The following is a 15202-nucleotide window of genomic DNA, read 5'->3' on the forward strand; positions in this document are numbered from 1 at the left end:
AGTGATACAGCAAACAGCTAATTCTTGCTTCATTAAGTCAAACCAAGTAATTCTTTTTAAATGAAGAAGCTCGCCCTGCTTTCCGGTAAATATTTGTTATCGAAGCAGCAGTGAGAACTATGCTATGTAAATCTTAACCCTCTTTAGGGGTCCTGGGGGGCATTTCTACTAGGACCTCACTGAGAATGATAAATATTCAAAAGTAAAGCACAGGTTTAGAGGCATGTGTATAGGAAGCTTTGTAAATCTGACTCCCGGAGTTTGTGATTTTAAAAATGTGTGTGTGTGTGTGCATTCACTCTCTCATTTACTGTTGAAAATATTGTAATCCCCCAAGGGTCTCCCAGCCTTACTGTGAATTACAAAGTTCTGCTGTATAACCTCCACAGGTCATGTTGTAGGAAGAGCTTGTACCTTTCCGACTAATAGTACTTCAGATAGATAGATAGATAGATAGATAGATAGATAGATAGATAGATAGAGATAGAGATCTTTGTAGTCCTAGATATAGATATAGATTTATAAATATTTGTAGTTCTAGAAGTATGTATGTGCCTGTGGCTACTGATTAACTGTTTCAAATTAGTAGCTTAAAATTAAAACAAGCCTGGGGTTAAGATAAAGGGAAATGGTTTTCTCTGTAGGAAAAGCTTCAACACTTTAAGAAAGCCCCTTGCAGGTTTCCCTTCCTCTTATTATCCAGCCTTGGAACGCTACCTGCAGGGCTTACTGATGCCTTGTTATGTGAGTTGACAGATTCACCAGCAAAAGAAACAATAGGTGCAGCTAAGCACAGAGAGATGTTAGTAAAATGTATTTTCAAATATTTCACTTCGGTGCATGGATCTGGCATGGCTGTGTAAGGGGAGGTGTGACACAGTTCCTGCCCCTGGAGCATCGCCAGGCAATTCACCCCATGACAGGCACATGTGCTGATGGTTGCTGTTGCCCCAAAGTTGATCTGCTGCCTTTACTACTCCACTTTCAATCTTTCTTTCTGGGGACTATACTTTCCCCATTACTCAGAGCTAGTCGCATCATAGTAAATGAAGCAGATGTATTTCTCAGGTGTGAGGAATGGAGGTGGTCATGAGGCTGTAGCGGATGAAGAACAGGCCCTCCACTTGGCCTTCAGAGCCATGGGAAACGATCTAGACAACATATCACAGAGGCCATAAAAGCCAACTCGGTCCTTTGTAGAAGTAGTTCATTACCAGACTTGGCCTTGAATTTGGAATCATGAGGAGACACACGTACCACCCCCACAACCATCCTCGGTCCAATGACTGCTGCATTGATTAGCCAGGGTGAACTTGGGGACATCAAAAAAGTGGTCTTAAGAAGAAAAGCATGGATAGAAAAATTGGGAAATTATATATGATTTAGGAATACACAGTATTGAAAGAGAGCGCATGAGGCTATGGAATCACTAGGACGAGGAAACAAAAATTAGATTATTAAAAGATGATGTAGAAGCATATACAAGTGAGTACTCTGTTTTTCTAGTTGATTGAAGAACTGGAGATAGCAATGCCTGGAATGATATAATAGAGAGCTAACTGTTTTGCTTACATAAATTCAAAACTTTGTAAGAAATCATCTTAATTTTAGTAGCTTGTTATTTTTCCGTTTTTGCAATGGAAGCAGTTACTAAAGACTGCTGTCTGCTGCACCGGGAAACTGCAAGAGCCGTGCCCAGCTACCCGTGAAGAACAGGTTGTGTAAAACCTATGAGGAAACATGCCTTTGCTTTGTGTTTAGTTTCGGTTCTAAAGAAACAGGGATTGGAACTATTGATCTGGGATTCATGAAGTTTATGTAAATCTAAGAATTCTTGATAATTATTAACAACGATCAAGGCCTTGGTGATGTAGCTTTAGTAAATGAGAGACTGGGTTCAGGCTCTATGAGAGGGAGAAGATGGCAGCATGAGGAGAGAGAAGCCAAAGAATGAGAAGGAAGAAGGGATCAAACTATCAAGCTTAAGCTGAAGTTGAAGAATAAAGAATCCTAAGAACCCTCAGGGAACTGAGCGAGGACCTGAAGTAGCAGCTTGCATCTACTACTGGCTCCGAGTCATTATTGAATCAGCGCTGTTCCCATTCCTGCCTTTCTCAGGACCCTCCACCCACTGAGGCAGGATCTTGGCACTGAAAGGACTTGAATGTTTCCTGGGGGTGTCACCCTGCTGTGGGACAGAATAACTTGTCTCTGTGGTCTTTCATACGTGTGGTGATACAGTCTCCCTCTCCCCAGCACTGCCACACTCTGCCAGTGTCTTACACCATGGAGCAAGCATCCCTCCAGAGAAAATAATCAGCAGACAGTAAACAATGAAACAAACAAGTCAGACCATTAAAACAGGGAGGGTAGATAGCATTGGGGTGGAAAAACAAACTAGATTTTAACAATGATGACCACCACCACCACTACCACAACAACAACACCAACAATAGTGTTACATTCTTCTTTCTATGGTTTATTCCCTTTGAAGCTTATGTTGCAATTTGATGGGCTGTTTTGTGAGGTGAGGACTTTAAGAAGTATTAAGGACATCAAGTGGGATTCAAACATTTCTCAGGGCAGGTTTTTGTAGGGCAAGAGTAGCCCTTGTGTTCTGACTGATCTACCCTCATTCATATACTTGCCCCTCTGCTTTCTCCCATGGAGTGAGGCAAAAGGAAGCCTTCGCTAAAGGCAGGGTGAATGCTAGCTTACCAGGTTAATGGTACTGGGAAGTGGGCTCCTGAGAGGTAATTCAATTCCATGAGGTCAGAAGGGGAGGTGACTCCAGTGACTTCATTGGTGCTAAGTAGGTGGCTGCCAAGGACAAGCACACTTGCTTGCTCTCATGTGACATCTCCTCCTATTGTAGGCTGCATACAGCCTTATCACATGCCACACCGCAGTCTTCAGTGTCCCAGACTCCAGAACTGTGGGTTGAATAAACTCCTTTATGTCTTCACCACCCACCCTCAGATGCCCTCTGTTAGCTTCGTGGGACGGGCGAGGGGGCAGCTCTTTCGCTATTTTGTCTCTCTGGCCTATCATTCTGAGGCTTTGTTTGGAAAGTTTCAGAAACTAAGCTCACAGGGCTACAGCAGTCAGCCTTCTAAAGCTAAATAAGACAGAGAAAAAGGAACATGTATTTTTAAGAGATCTATTTTTTTTAAGGCAAAAGAAAGTTTATTTCAAAACTCTTGCTGTCCTGAAAATATATCTAACTCGAGATTTCTTCTTGAATTAACTATGACAGAACCGGAGCTGTGGACACTACACTTGCTGGGCAGGCCTGAGGGTCTTAGTTTAACCTCTACCACCCACTTACAAAAGCTGGGCGTGGCACCACAGACTTGTAATCCAAGACCTAAGGAGGCAGAGGCAAGAGGATTTTGGGGGCTCGATGGTCAGCCAGTCTATCTGACTCAGCGAATTCCAGGTTCCCTGGGAGAAACTATGAGTATGCCTTTAAATAACAAAGACTGAATTGAATACCCACCAGGACAAATATTCTGCACACCTTCTCTTCTTCCAGTTGAAAATTCTTCCCTGAGAATTCAGTTTAATTGTATCTGCTGTTGGCTAAACAGGTTTCTACAAAACTCAGGTACCATACAGAGTCCTTTCAAAGGAGATTGGTCCATCTGTGATCCTCCCCACTAATGAGATTAGTGTCCCTAACGTAAGAGATTGATGGAGCGAGCAGACATCCTCGTTTCCCCTTCTGCCTTACACAAGGTGAGAATGTAGAGCAACCTAGGTACCAAGGAACCTGCCAGGATCTTGACAGCTGACTTCCAGGCCTGTGAGAAACAAACTTCCATTCTAAATAAATCCTCCAGGCTACCATATTTCATTACAGTGGGCCAAACGAACCAACTTGATGTCCCCAACTCCTGCTCAGCCCTGAAGGCTCTGTGGGAGGCATCATGAAGTGATAAAAACAAACAAGGGACAGTTATATCAAGCTCCAGCAAGCACTTCTTAGCATCCACAATAGTGGCTGGGTTTGATGACTGTGTATGGGATGGATCTCCAGGTGGGACAGTCTTTGGGTGGCCTTTCCTTCAGTCTCTGCTCTACACTTTGTCTCTGTATTTGCTTCCGTGAGTATTTTGTTCCGTTTTCTAAGAAGGACCAAAGCACCCACACTTTAGTCTTCCTTCTTCTTGAGTTTCATGTGGTCTGTGAATTGTATCTTGAGTATTCCGAGGTTTTGAGCTAATATACACTTATCAGTGAGTATACATACCATGTGTGTTCTTTTTTTGATTGGGTTACCTCACTCGGGATGATATTTTCTAGTTCCACCCATTTGCCTAAGAATTTCAGGAAGTCATTGTTTTTAATAGCTGAGTAGTACTGCATTGTGTAAATGTACCACATTTTCTGTATCCATTCCTCTATTGAAGGACATCTGGGTTCTTTCCAGCTTCTGGCTATTATAAATAAGGCTGCTATGAACATAGTGGAGCATGTGTCCTTGTTATATGTTGGAGAATCTTTTGGGTATATGCCCAAGTATGGTATAGCTGGGTTCTCAGATAATACTATGTCCAATTTTTTGAGGAACCACCAGAATAATTTTCAGAGTGGTTGTACCGGCTTGCAATCCCACCAACAATGGATGAGTGTTCCTCTTTCTCCACATCCTTGCCAGCAGAGCCTGATAAATACAGAGGTCGATGCTCGCAGCCAACCATTGGACTGAGCACAGGGTCCCCAATGGGGTCCCCAATGGAGGAGTTAGAAATAGAACTGAACAAGTTGAAGGGGTTTGCAACCCCATAGAAAGAACAATAATATCAACCAACCAGACCCCTCCCTCCACAGAGCTCCCAGGGACTAAACCACCAACCAAGGAGTACACATGGAGGGACCCTGGCTCCAGCTGCATATGTAGCAGAGGATGGCTTTGTTGGGCTTCAATGGGAGGAGAGGCCTTTGGTTCTGTGAAGGCCCAATACCCCAGTGTAGGGGAAGTCTACAGCAGGGAGGCAGGAGGGGGTGGGTGGGAGAACACCTCATAAAAGCAGGGGGGAGTGGATAGGGGTTCCTGGGGGGGGAGCTGGGAAAGGGAACAACATTTGAGAAAATATGCAATAAAAAAGATAAACAAACAAACAAAAATCTAGAAAACGCAATGTGTTTCTTAGAAGAACATTCCATTTGAGGTGACAAGATGTTTCAATAAAATGCAAGCGGGAAGCTATTAGGGTGCTATAGACAAGTTCTTAGATGTATTAGTACAAACAGCCCATGAGAAGAAACATTATGGGCCAGGGATGGGTTTTATTCAAGGCTTTTTTTGGCGTGTAGAATTTTAACTGGCACAATCAAAATGAAGCACCTTGAAATCAAAGAAATAAGGGCACCTAATTAATAAGACTCAAAGTTCGCTGTCGTGGAAGACAGACTGGGAAACCCCAGTGCATCTGAGCCAGTGGGTAGAATGAGTTGTCCTCTCTCCTCCTCTGGGTCTTGTTCTAAGCCCTAGGCTCATCTACAATATAGTTTGGTTCAACTGTTTTACATGGAGATTTAATCCATACTAACTACGGTCAGGAGAGACTGGTTCGTTTTCTAACTATTTTAATAATTTAGAAAGTTATATGTGATGATTAAAAGGGATGGTGTGTTAAGTGTTTGTCCTGTTCTATGAATAGCAAAGTTAGAATACGCAAGCTTATTGGTCGTTCCTCAGTTCATCAAGTGTTTATCGAAGCATGCTTCGGCATTAGGTGGGCGGCTGTTAGGAGAGAAACAGCTCAGTGATGCTGAGACAAAATGGTTTAATGATGCAGGAGATGACAGCAGTGGGCATCGGGAGGTAGGCAAGGGGGCGACAGGCCCTGGATAAGGTGCTGGTTATCTGATGGAAAGGAATACAGATCTGTTTCCTTCTATATTAACACGCCACTGGAGTGTGTTTACATGTTAAAGGGATCTGTTTAGTGCTGTATCTAGTATAGAACACGTGTCCTTCTATAAACAGTGCATCATTGTGCTGTTTGGGGTACGAAAGCAAGCAATTATTCATAGGAGTCATTTGCATAGACAAAGAACTTAGGGGCTTTGTGTTTTTAAGTCTGGGAACAGATTAAATCTTAGATAGAGAGAGAAAAATGGGTAGAATAGAATCGATATGAGTAGACCTGTCTATCAGGGAAGGCTCCGATGAAGGAGGAAGGGTCTGTGAACCAAACAACCTGACTGATCCATGCAGGCAAGCCGAGCTCCCTCCCCTGAGCACATCTGCCGTGGACTTCCCCCACAGCTCCCTCCCATGACCATTTCATTAATTGTTCTACTCTCCCCACTTTTTTGTTCTTGTGAGCTCCGTCTAAAGTTTTGGCAGATATTAAATTTAATTAGGAAAAAAAAAAAAGAGGAAGGAAAAAGGCCAGCGGCTCCCAGGGAACTGGTACAGGACAGATACTGGTAGGTGTTTTCTTCTCAGCTAAAAACCAGTTCCCTAGAATGTCTCTGGGAAGTTGGCCTTTTATCTGCTGCAAAGCAAGACTTCCTGTCCGGTGGGCAGAAAACCAGCCTTTTGCTGGGAACACCATGTGCACTCCTGTTTCTGGGGTCCCGCTGACCACACCCCTGGCCTCCTCACTTCCTCTCACTTCATCGCCTACCATCCAGTTTTCAGATACCCATCTCTGCAGCGTGTAGGCAGCGTTCTCTAAATAGAAGCTGTTATCCCTATAACACCTCTGGGGAGAACTTGAGTTGCAGGGCCAATATGTGTTGATTCAATATGTGTTGATTTCTATTTAACCGATGGAGATGGTCCCTTTTGGGATTTAGTCTGTTCTGATGACAACCTTACCCCTGAGTGTGTAACAACCACTATCAACTCTTTATATAAATAAGAATAAATCCAGGAAGTAGGTGAGTAGGCCCTCTCTTGGATTGCTAAGTTGAAAGCCTTGGAACACGATTCCCATTTTCACCTCACACCAAGCATCAGCAAACTTCTATAAAGAACCAGACAGGAATATTTTGGACCTTATAGGCCATGACAGGAACAATTCCCTTTCTCTCACTATCATGAGTGGGCAAAAAAAAAAAAAAAAAAAAAAGGAAGGCCACAGGCCCTGTTGGAAGGGATGGCTGTAAAACCCAAGGAGCTCTAATCTCACCTCTAACAGCAGCTTCGGCTTGTGCAAATACTAGGAGTGAAAGATTTATATCCCAATACAAATACAGTAATGAGCTAAATTGACATCAGCGAAAAGACCTTGATACTGTGATAAAATCGTAGACAGCTTGTCCAGTGGCTAGGAAGTCAAGCAGCCATGGAGTCTGATCACGCGTCCTGCATTCATATGAAATAGTGACTTGAGACATTTGGTTTGTTTGTTTGTTTGTTTGGCAAGGTCCCACTATGTAGCTCACACTGGTCATGAAATCACTCACTCTTCCCGAGCCTCCCAAGCTCTGGGGTTACAGCCCAGCACTGCCACTCCCTAAGGTTTGCTCACACCTTGCCGCTTGGTTCCACGACACCATCCAGTTTGTACAGAGGAATCAATGTTGAGACAAAGAGCTCAAGACACTCAGCCCAACCTCCATGGGGTTTCTACATTGGCTGGCAGCCCAGAGAAAGTCTTGGCGACACACACAGGCACCATGGTCTCTCTGGAATAGTGTGGAGCAGCCTCTGCCCACTCTGAAGACCTCAACAATGTCATCCTCTCTTCGTTTCTTCCATTATGCTTCCCCTAGAACTGCAGACCTCTAGCAACAGAAGTCAGGGAGTATGGCAGACATGCAAATCCCACGTTTTCACCCACACTCCCCTCCCCGGGGCAAAAGAACGCAAATGCTTTTCTCATTGCTCAGCAGTGGCCAGGAGATTTTATTTTAGTTGTTCTATAAATTACAGGAGGACATAATTATTTCTCTATTATCTGGACACCAGAGTCCCTCCAAAAGAGCACACAGACAGGTTTCATCTCCTCAGGAAAGTTTCCTCTGCTTGCCGTATTCATTTCTCAAAGCAATGGACTCTTTAGACTCACAACCTGGAACCCTGGAGTCATTGGCAAATATGTTCAGAAGTAATTTAGTATCTTCATGGCTAGTATAGAAATAGGTACTTTCCTCCTCCAACAACTAGAGCCGGAGACTGTCCCTGAGTCCTGTCTGTGAATCCCTTTCCCCTAACTGGGCTTCCTTGTCTAGCCTCAGTGGGAGAGAATGTGCCTAGTCCTGCAATGATGTGATATGCTGGGGGTGGGGGGAGGGGGATGATATCCAGGGGTGAGACTTCCCCTTCATAGAGGACAAGGTGGGGGGAGGGTGGGGGGAATGAGAGAATCATCTACATGAGGGGATACTGGGAGGAGAGGGGGCTGATATTGGGATGTAAATTCAATAAATAAATAAATAAATAAATCTTTAAAGAAGGAAAGAAAGGAAGAAAGAAAGAAAGAAAGGAAGGAAGGAAGGAATAGGTACTTTCCTACAGTTGGAAAAGCATATGTGCCAGAGTTTTGAAGGGCAATACTTCAACTAGAGCTGAAGGAATTACTTCGGGAGGTAATAGGGTGTAGAGATGGCTCATTCAGACACAGTGTGGTAACTCCTCAACCCTGAACACCTAAGTGTGGTCCCCAACACTGACCGAGCAGCATTCCTGTAATCTGAGAGACCAGACCACAGCAGGATCCCTGGGGCTTGCTGGCCATCCAGTCTAGATGAATCAGAGAGCCCCAGGGTTAGAGAGAGACCTTATCTCAAAACATAAGCTGGAGAGACACTGAGGAAGACAGCCGATAGCCATCTCCAGCCTCCCCATGCACGCACATTTACTCAATGGGCACGCATGAGAGCACGTACACACACACACACATGCACACACACACACACACACATATACACATACACATCTTAAGCAAACAAACTACAACTCACAAAAGCTGAAAGGGGAACAGGAAGTGAACCTGAGCCCAGAGAAATGGAGGCATCTGACTTTCCTAAGTTCAGGAAAGCAGTGACCTATCTGTCCCTATGACACTCTTCACCGCTAGCCTGTAGATGAGTAGCCGGCTCTGTGAATATATGAGAGAATATATGAGTCTACATATGCAGGGAAGAGTATGGGAGATGACCACAGTCCCAGGGTCTGTGGGTTAAGTCTCATCAGAGAAATGAATTTGCTCCAAGAGAAGCTGAAAGAAAAGGGCTCAATGAAAGTATGCCTTGCAGGTTGGATGGAGTTAAGGCAAGAATTAAAGATGTTTTAACAGCCAGGCATCAGCCAGATGGGACTGATACCAGCTTCCAGGAGGAAGGGGCAAGAGCTCACATGGAGCCATTGATGCTGGGCTGGAAGTTTGAGCCTCCTCTCTGTGCCCAACTAGAAGCCAGAGGCCATGAGAGCTAGGCAGAGAACTTCAGCAAGTGGCTCGGCCAGGACTGGATCTGGGCGTGAAGACAGACAGTTTAGAGGCAGAAGAGCAGAAATAAAAAGCGGGATTTGATCATTCCTTTCTCCCCAAAGATATCCAAGGCCTATTTACTTCACATTAATCTGATCCATAAGTTACTAGCTATTGAAAGTGTTAAGTGAAAAGGTAGAAAAAATACACTGCTCCGGGAGGCTTTCCCTATGTTCAAATTCCAACCCTGTCAGTCATTCCTTATCACTAAGCTGGGTTCGTCACTTCAAATTTCTACACCTGGACTTTCTTATCTGAAAAATGTGGAGGAAATTATAGTTTCTCCCTCACAGCTTTGTCATGAAGATCGCCTGCAACCATTTAAATAAAGTCGTCTGCACTCACAGAACTATTAAAAAAAATATCTTGGACAAGGGCTGTAGAACATTTGTCCTTCAGAAGTGACATGGAAGTGTTGGGGGAGGTGGGAAGAGATAAGATGGATTCAGAGAGGGGTGGGGAAAGGGAGAAGGAAATGCCCCAAAGAAACCATTGTGTGCAACTTAGAAGTTATTTCAATAAAAAAAATCAGGCTGGAGGGATGTCTTGGAGGTTAAAAAAGCTCTGGTTGCTTTTCCAGCAGAGTTAGGTTTGATTTCCAGCACCTGCACAGAGGTTGACCAGTACCTGTAACTCCAGTTCCAGCGAACCAGATGCCTTCTATTGATCCCTTTGGGCACAGACAGGCCTGCCTGTGGTTTGCAGACATAGATACAGTCAAAATACCTATGCATCTATAACAACCACCACCCCAACAATAACAAAAAAGTCTCGTGTATTGAAGTATTTCTTCTCAAGTCCATGTTAGAGTGAGGCCCTTGTGAGTGTATCATAAAAACGACTAGCATTTCCAGCCACTCTGAGCATCATGCCCTGGTGTTTGCTTTTGTCTCTATAGGCTGAGATGTTCTCTTCCTCAGGCATTGGGTTTTCCTACTGTTAAGGATGCAGAGATGCCACAGCGGCTCTGGGTAAAAGCGGTGACCCCCACCTAGCTGCCACCATAACACACGGCTGAGAGTTAGTCACCAGTGAATTCTCATAAATTGCTTCCTAGGCACCTCAGCATTTTATTTGAGAAAACAACTGAAGCAGAAAGAAAATCGAGCAACAAGAGAGTTTCATTTTTGAACTCATTAGTTGGGAAGCTCAACAATTTGCTTAGATCGGCAGTGTTTTGAATGTGAGAATTGGCTTCTGAGAGGAAAGTGGGCAGCGATGGTCTAAAAGCCTTTCCTCACCTGCTTCCACATTATTATCCCACGTTCTGAGTGCCTCGTTCACAGAACAACGCATGCAGCTGGCGGAGCGCAGTGTGCTTCTGTCAGGATCAGAGCCGAAACAGACAGATAAATGCTCTATGCAAGGCCAGGGTCTAGTTATAAATTTTACTTCCCTCCTCCTCGAGCTCCCTTTTTAATAGAACTTTATATTGTTCTGCGTTCCTAAAGCATTTCAGTTTTTTTTTTAAACTGGCGGTTGTGTTTACAGTTCTACGGACACTAACTTAACTTCTGGAAGTGAGGGGATGTAGGCTATTACCTTGATACCTGGGGGTTGCTGGTTCGACATGTAGGTAATTCTTCATGACTCTTCAGGTTGCTTATGATCATAATATGTGATTGATGAAATAAATGACTCCTAAGCCCACTCTTCCTGCAAGTTGGGTTCTTTTGAATGTACCTGAAATAAGTTCAGACCTTTTGAGCTGGAAACCACTGAAGCAGCGATTTTCATGGACTTTCCCCTCATGGCTTGACAGTATCAAGGCCTAGAGACAGCCAGACTTGTACATTAGGATCGATCTATGAAAGCTATAACATTTAATCACGAAAAACTATTGCATAAGAAGAATAAATTTAGCTAGTGTAGAGACAGGAATAACACAAAAGCTTACCTACAGAGGTAGCCCATCCTTGGGCCCTACCTCATACCCTTCTTTTAGAATACATCATCAGGGACTGTAGGGACAAGCCAGGATGGGATTTGACCCCTGGCTCCATCACGGACCACTACATAACAATGTAAAACTAGGACATCTCAGTGCAGTCGCCTGTGATGGTAATGTGAGCCTCCCAGGACTGCTATGGGAGTGTGTGAGCTAATGCACTCAGAAGCTCATGTGGTATAAATACACTGAGCTGTTATTTTGTTATTTAATCTGCTTGTGATTCCATCTTCTCCCATAGTCTGTGACCTCCTGAAGGCACTCTTCTGTATCTCTGACCTCCTGAGTGTTCTGTATCTCTGGACCCCTAACATCATATCTAAAGACTACAGCAACTATGAGATGCACCATGAAGAGCAGTGAAGGAATTCCACATGGGCAAAGTGGCATAGGAACTCAGTTTCATTATAGTGACCCACTTCCAAGTGTCTGTTCTCTACTCTGTAATCTTTCTTTATTTTAATCTTCTTTTTTGTTCAAAGCCCATCAGCACTGATCCAGTTGCTAACAAATGAGTCAACTCATAGTGTCACCCTGACATGAGGGACAGAGGCTTGTGGAGGAGGAGGATTAGACCAGTGTGGTGGTGCACAGCTGTAATCCCAGCACTCAAGAAGTCGAGGCTAAAGCTTTAGGCCAGCCTGGGCTACATGACTTCCAGGCTATCCTGGGCTACATGAAACAGCCATCCCAAAAATGTAACAAAGAGAAAGAAGAGCACGTAAGGAGGAGGAGGAAGAGGAGGAGGAAGAAGAGGAGGAGGCAGAGGAGGTGGAAGCAGAAGAGTGGAGCAGTAACTTTAACATAGCAACTTTGCAGGCAAAAGCTTTAATCGTTTATCCGTTTCCTACATGGGTCACAGAAACTAGGCCACATCTAAATCACAGGTTCAGTAGAGTCAGAAGGGCGCCCTGTCAGAGGAGGAAGTAAAGGTTCCCAGACCAGTCAGGGTCTTCCCGTACCATCACTCTCCTCCCCTTCAGCTGTAGCCTGAAGCTAAGAGGCAGGGTTCTGGGCCTCACACATTTCTGAGAAAAGGACTGTCTGTGTAAGTGACGGAAGTATGACACCATAGGGTGAAATTCTTTTCAATTTTCTTCCAACTTTAGTTTCTTCCATTTTTATAACGAATATTTTAAAAAGTAAATATTTAATATTTAAAAAATATTTTATAACGCTTACTCTATTCAAAATTTCTTTTGCATATGCAGTGTATGTGCATGTATGTATGTATATATGTGAGTAAGCTTGCCCCATGACGGTCCATCTGGAGGCCAGAGGCTGATCTAGATGTCTTTTTCAATTGATTCTTCACTTCCTTTCTTGAGGCTGAACCTAGAGCTTCCTGATTTGGCTAAGCTGACAGGCCAGCAAGCCCCCAGGTTTAGCCTGTCTCTGCTCTCCAATCTCCAATTCGGGGATAGTGTGTGTGTGTGTGTGTGTGTGTGTGTGTTCACTCACCCACATACCCACGCACATGTGCTGAGGCCAGAAGTAGATGTGGGGTGTTCAGCATTTACCTGAGATTATTGTCTCCTTGCCTGTGCAGACTCCTTGCTAAAAAATAAACTCAGTGCTGTGGACCTGTATGCTGACATATGTAGATTATCCATTATCCATACTCTTTTGTAAGATGAGGCACCCAGAAGGAATGCGGGCTCAGGACTTGGCACAGTGCTAGAGTGCTTGCCTAGCATGCGTGGAGCCCTTGATTCCTCTGTCAGCATTAGAGAACTAAATAGAGAGAAAGGGAGTGATTTCATCACTCTGGGAGGGAACCTTCAAAGGGCCATACCCTAGCTCTCTAACTGCCCATTATTAACCCATTATAGGTCATTATTTAATTAAACGAACCATCCAAATACCCAGGGGATGAGTGGGAAGAAATAGATCGGTAGAATTAACAGACACCTAGTAAATATGGTGCAGTGGGGGGGACTTAGAGAAGGAGGAGAAGGAAGCCAGGAAAAGCTCCCACTGAGCTGAACTGGTAAGCCTCTAATCAAGTTGCACTGTGATTTTCCATGAGCAAACGGTGAGTGAGGGGGTAGTGATTTTGTAACTAGTCTGCCTGGCAAGAATGACTATATCCTAAAGAGACAACTGTGTTCCCCCTTCTTTGGCTATCAGGCTATTGGAACAGTGAACCTGAAGGAATAAGAATCTCTCCAGAGATCTCCTGGGCAGGAAGGAAATGGCTGAAGCCCTGGGGGAAGCCAGAGGAGGAATTTATGCTCTGGACAAAGATTCCCAAGCTGTCAGATGTTCTTGAAGGTCAGACTTGGAGCTGAGACCCTGGTGGGCAGGGGCCACACCTTGATGGACTAATTATACATGTCTCTTGCTATCTCTCTAAACCTCCTTACGTCAGAATCCCTGAAGATGACATCGGCAGTGTTACTGAGTTTCTTCTTCCCTCTTCTCAATGTGGCCATATTGAATATATCTCCTGTTGCTGCTTTTCACTAATAATTTGACTCCTCGACTTAGCTTACTGAGGATGGGCAGTACAATCTGGCTCATTGGGGCACAGGCTATAATCCATAGCTAGGTCTGGTGACAATATAGTGACTGTGAAGGGACACAAAGGCACAGTTTGAGGACATCTGTTGCCTGAAGCATTTGACGGCGGATGGATAGGAAAGACAGTTGCCACCAGCAGCTAGAGTCACTTCTCTCCGGTGACATTTCCTGTCTTTTTACCTCTATTTGGTGAAGCCTGCAAAATCAAGAACAGGATTTTGCTTTGAATTCTGGAGAAAGTCGAACCCTTGGGAAGTTTCTTCTGTCTCGGTGCACCTTGGCCTTGCTTTCCTGCTCTTTGGAGGCTCTTTGGAACCATTGGGGACGCTTCCAGTGGTTGATTGGCCTTGTCTTTAGGGCTCTTTCTGTTGAACTCTTTGGATCTGTTAAGTGGAGAAACAGTGGCTACAGCAAGGGAGGAGAGAGCAAGTTCTCTGAGACTCTGGAATCTGAGCATAATTTAGGAACTCGGAAGACACCACTCTGCCATTTCCACGGGCAGCGTCTTCAGGGGCAAGGCACTGTTAGGTTTCCTTTATCTTGGATTTGCTTTTCTCCTGTAGAGTTTTCATCCCCACAAAAGGGTCCTGTCAGCTCTGGAAGGGAACAGGGTTTGGTCTCTTAGGCTATGGTCTCTGACTTAGAGAATGTCCGGCGTTTTAAAGGGACAGGCCCATAATCTAACAGGAATGTCATTGATAGGACAGGCCTTGTCAATTTGAAAACTCTTGTGAGCAAATTCAGAGTTCTATTGAACTATGTGTGGCATCTGCTATGTAACAGGAAAATCAGGGTCCTTTCAGCCACTGGGGGTTCCATTGACTTATTTAAGACAGAGAAAAGGAGGTGTTAAGATCCCTGCCCTGATTTATGTTTCGTCAGTGTTGAGATAGACTAACTATGCTTTGGGATAGTTGCTGTCACATAATGCACTGTGCTATAAGTAACATTATAGAATTATGTATTTTAATTTCTAAATGTATTGCTGAGAGAACCATGGTTTCTTCTTTTTCTCCCGTCTTGTTGGTGCAAGTTGGAAATAGATCTTTAGGACCATGACATTGAGAGACAGGCAAAGTGGGTGGTCTCAGAAGTGGCAGTCTGCACAAAGCTACGTGGAAGGATGAAGGTCTTCAAAGGATGGATAAAAATGTCCAGGGGCAGGGCAGATATATTTGGGGTCTTGGTTGGTATCTGAAGAAAAGATAGAAGGGAGGTAGTTTTTAAATCAGAGCTGTGAAAAGCAGGCAAGATTCTATTCTTTTGACAAGAGGAAGTC

At 44.3% G+C, this 15202-nt stretch overlaps 1 long non-coding RNA gene across 1 annotated transcript in view; it reads right to left on the reverse strand.

Annotated features, from left to right (window-relative positions):
- Window positions 1-12215: 12215 nt before the first annotated feature.
- A930011G23Rik (RIKEN cDNA A930011G23 gene) overlaps window positions 12216-15202 on the reverse strand; it is a 431817-nt gene continuing 428830 nt past the window's right edge. Inside the window, exon 4 of the long non-coding RNA NR_030692.1 lies at window positions 12216-15117. This is a non-coding gene — a long non-coding RNA (RIKEN cDNA A930011G23 gene). The remainder of the gene's footprint in view (window positions 15118-15202) is intronic.

The sequence above is a fragment of the Mus musculus genome, chromosome 5, assembly GCF_000001635.26.
Source record: "Mus musculus strain C57BL/6J chromosome 5, GRCm38.p6 C57BL/6J".
Classification (NCBI taxonomy): Eukaryota; Metazoa; Chordata; class Mammalia; order Rodentia; family Muridae; genus Mus; species Mus musculus.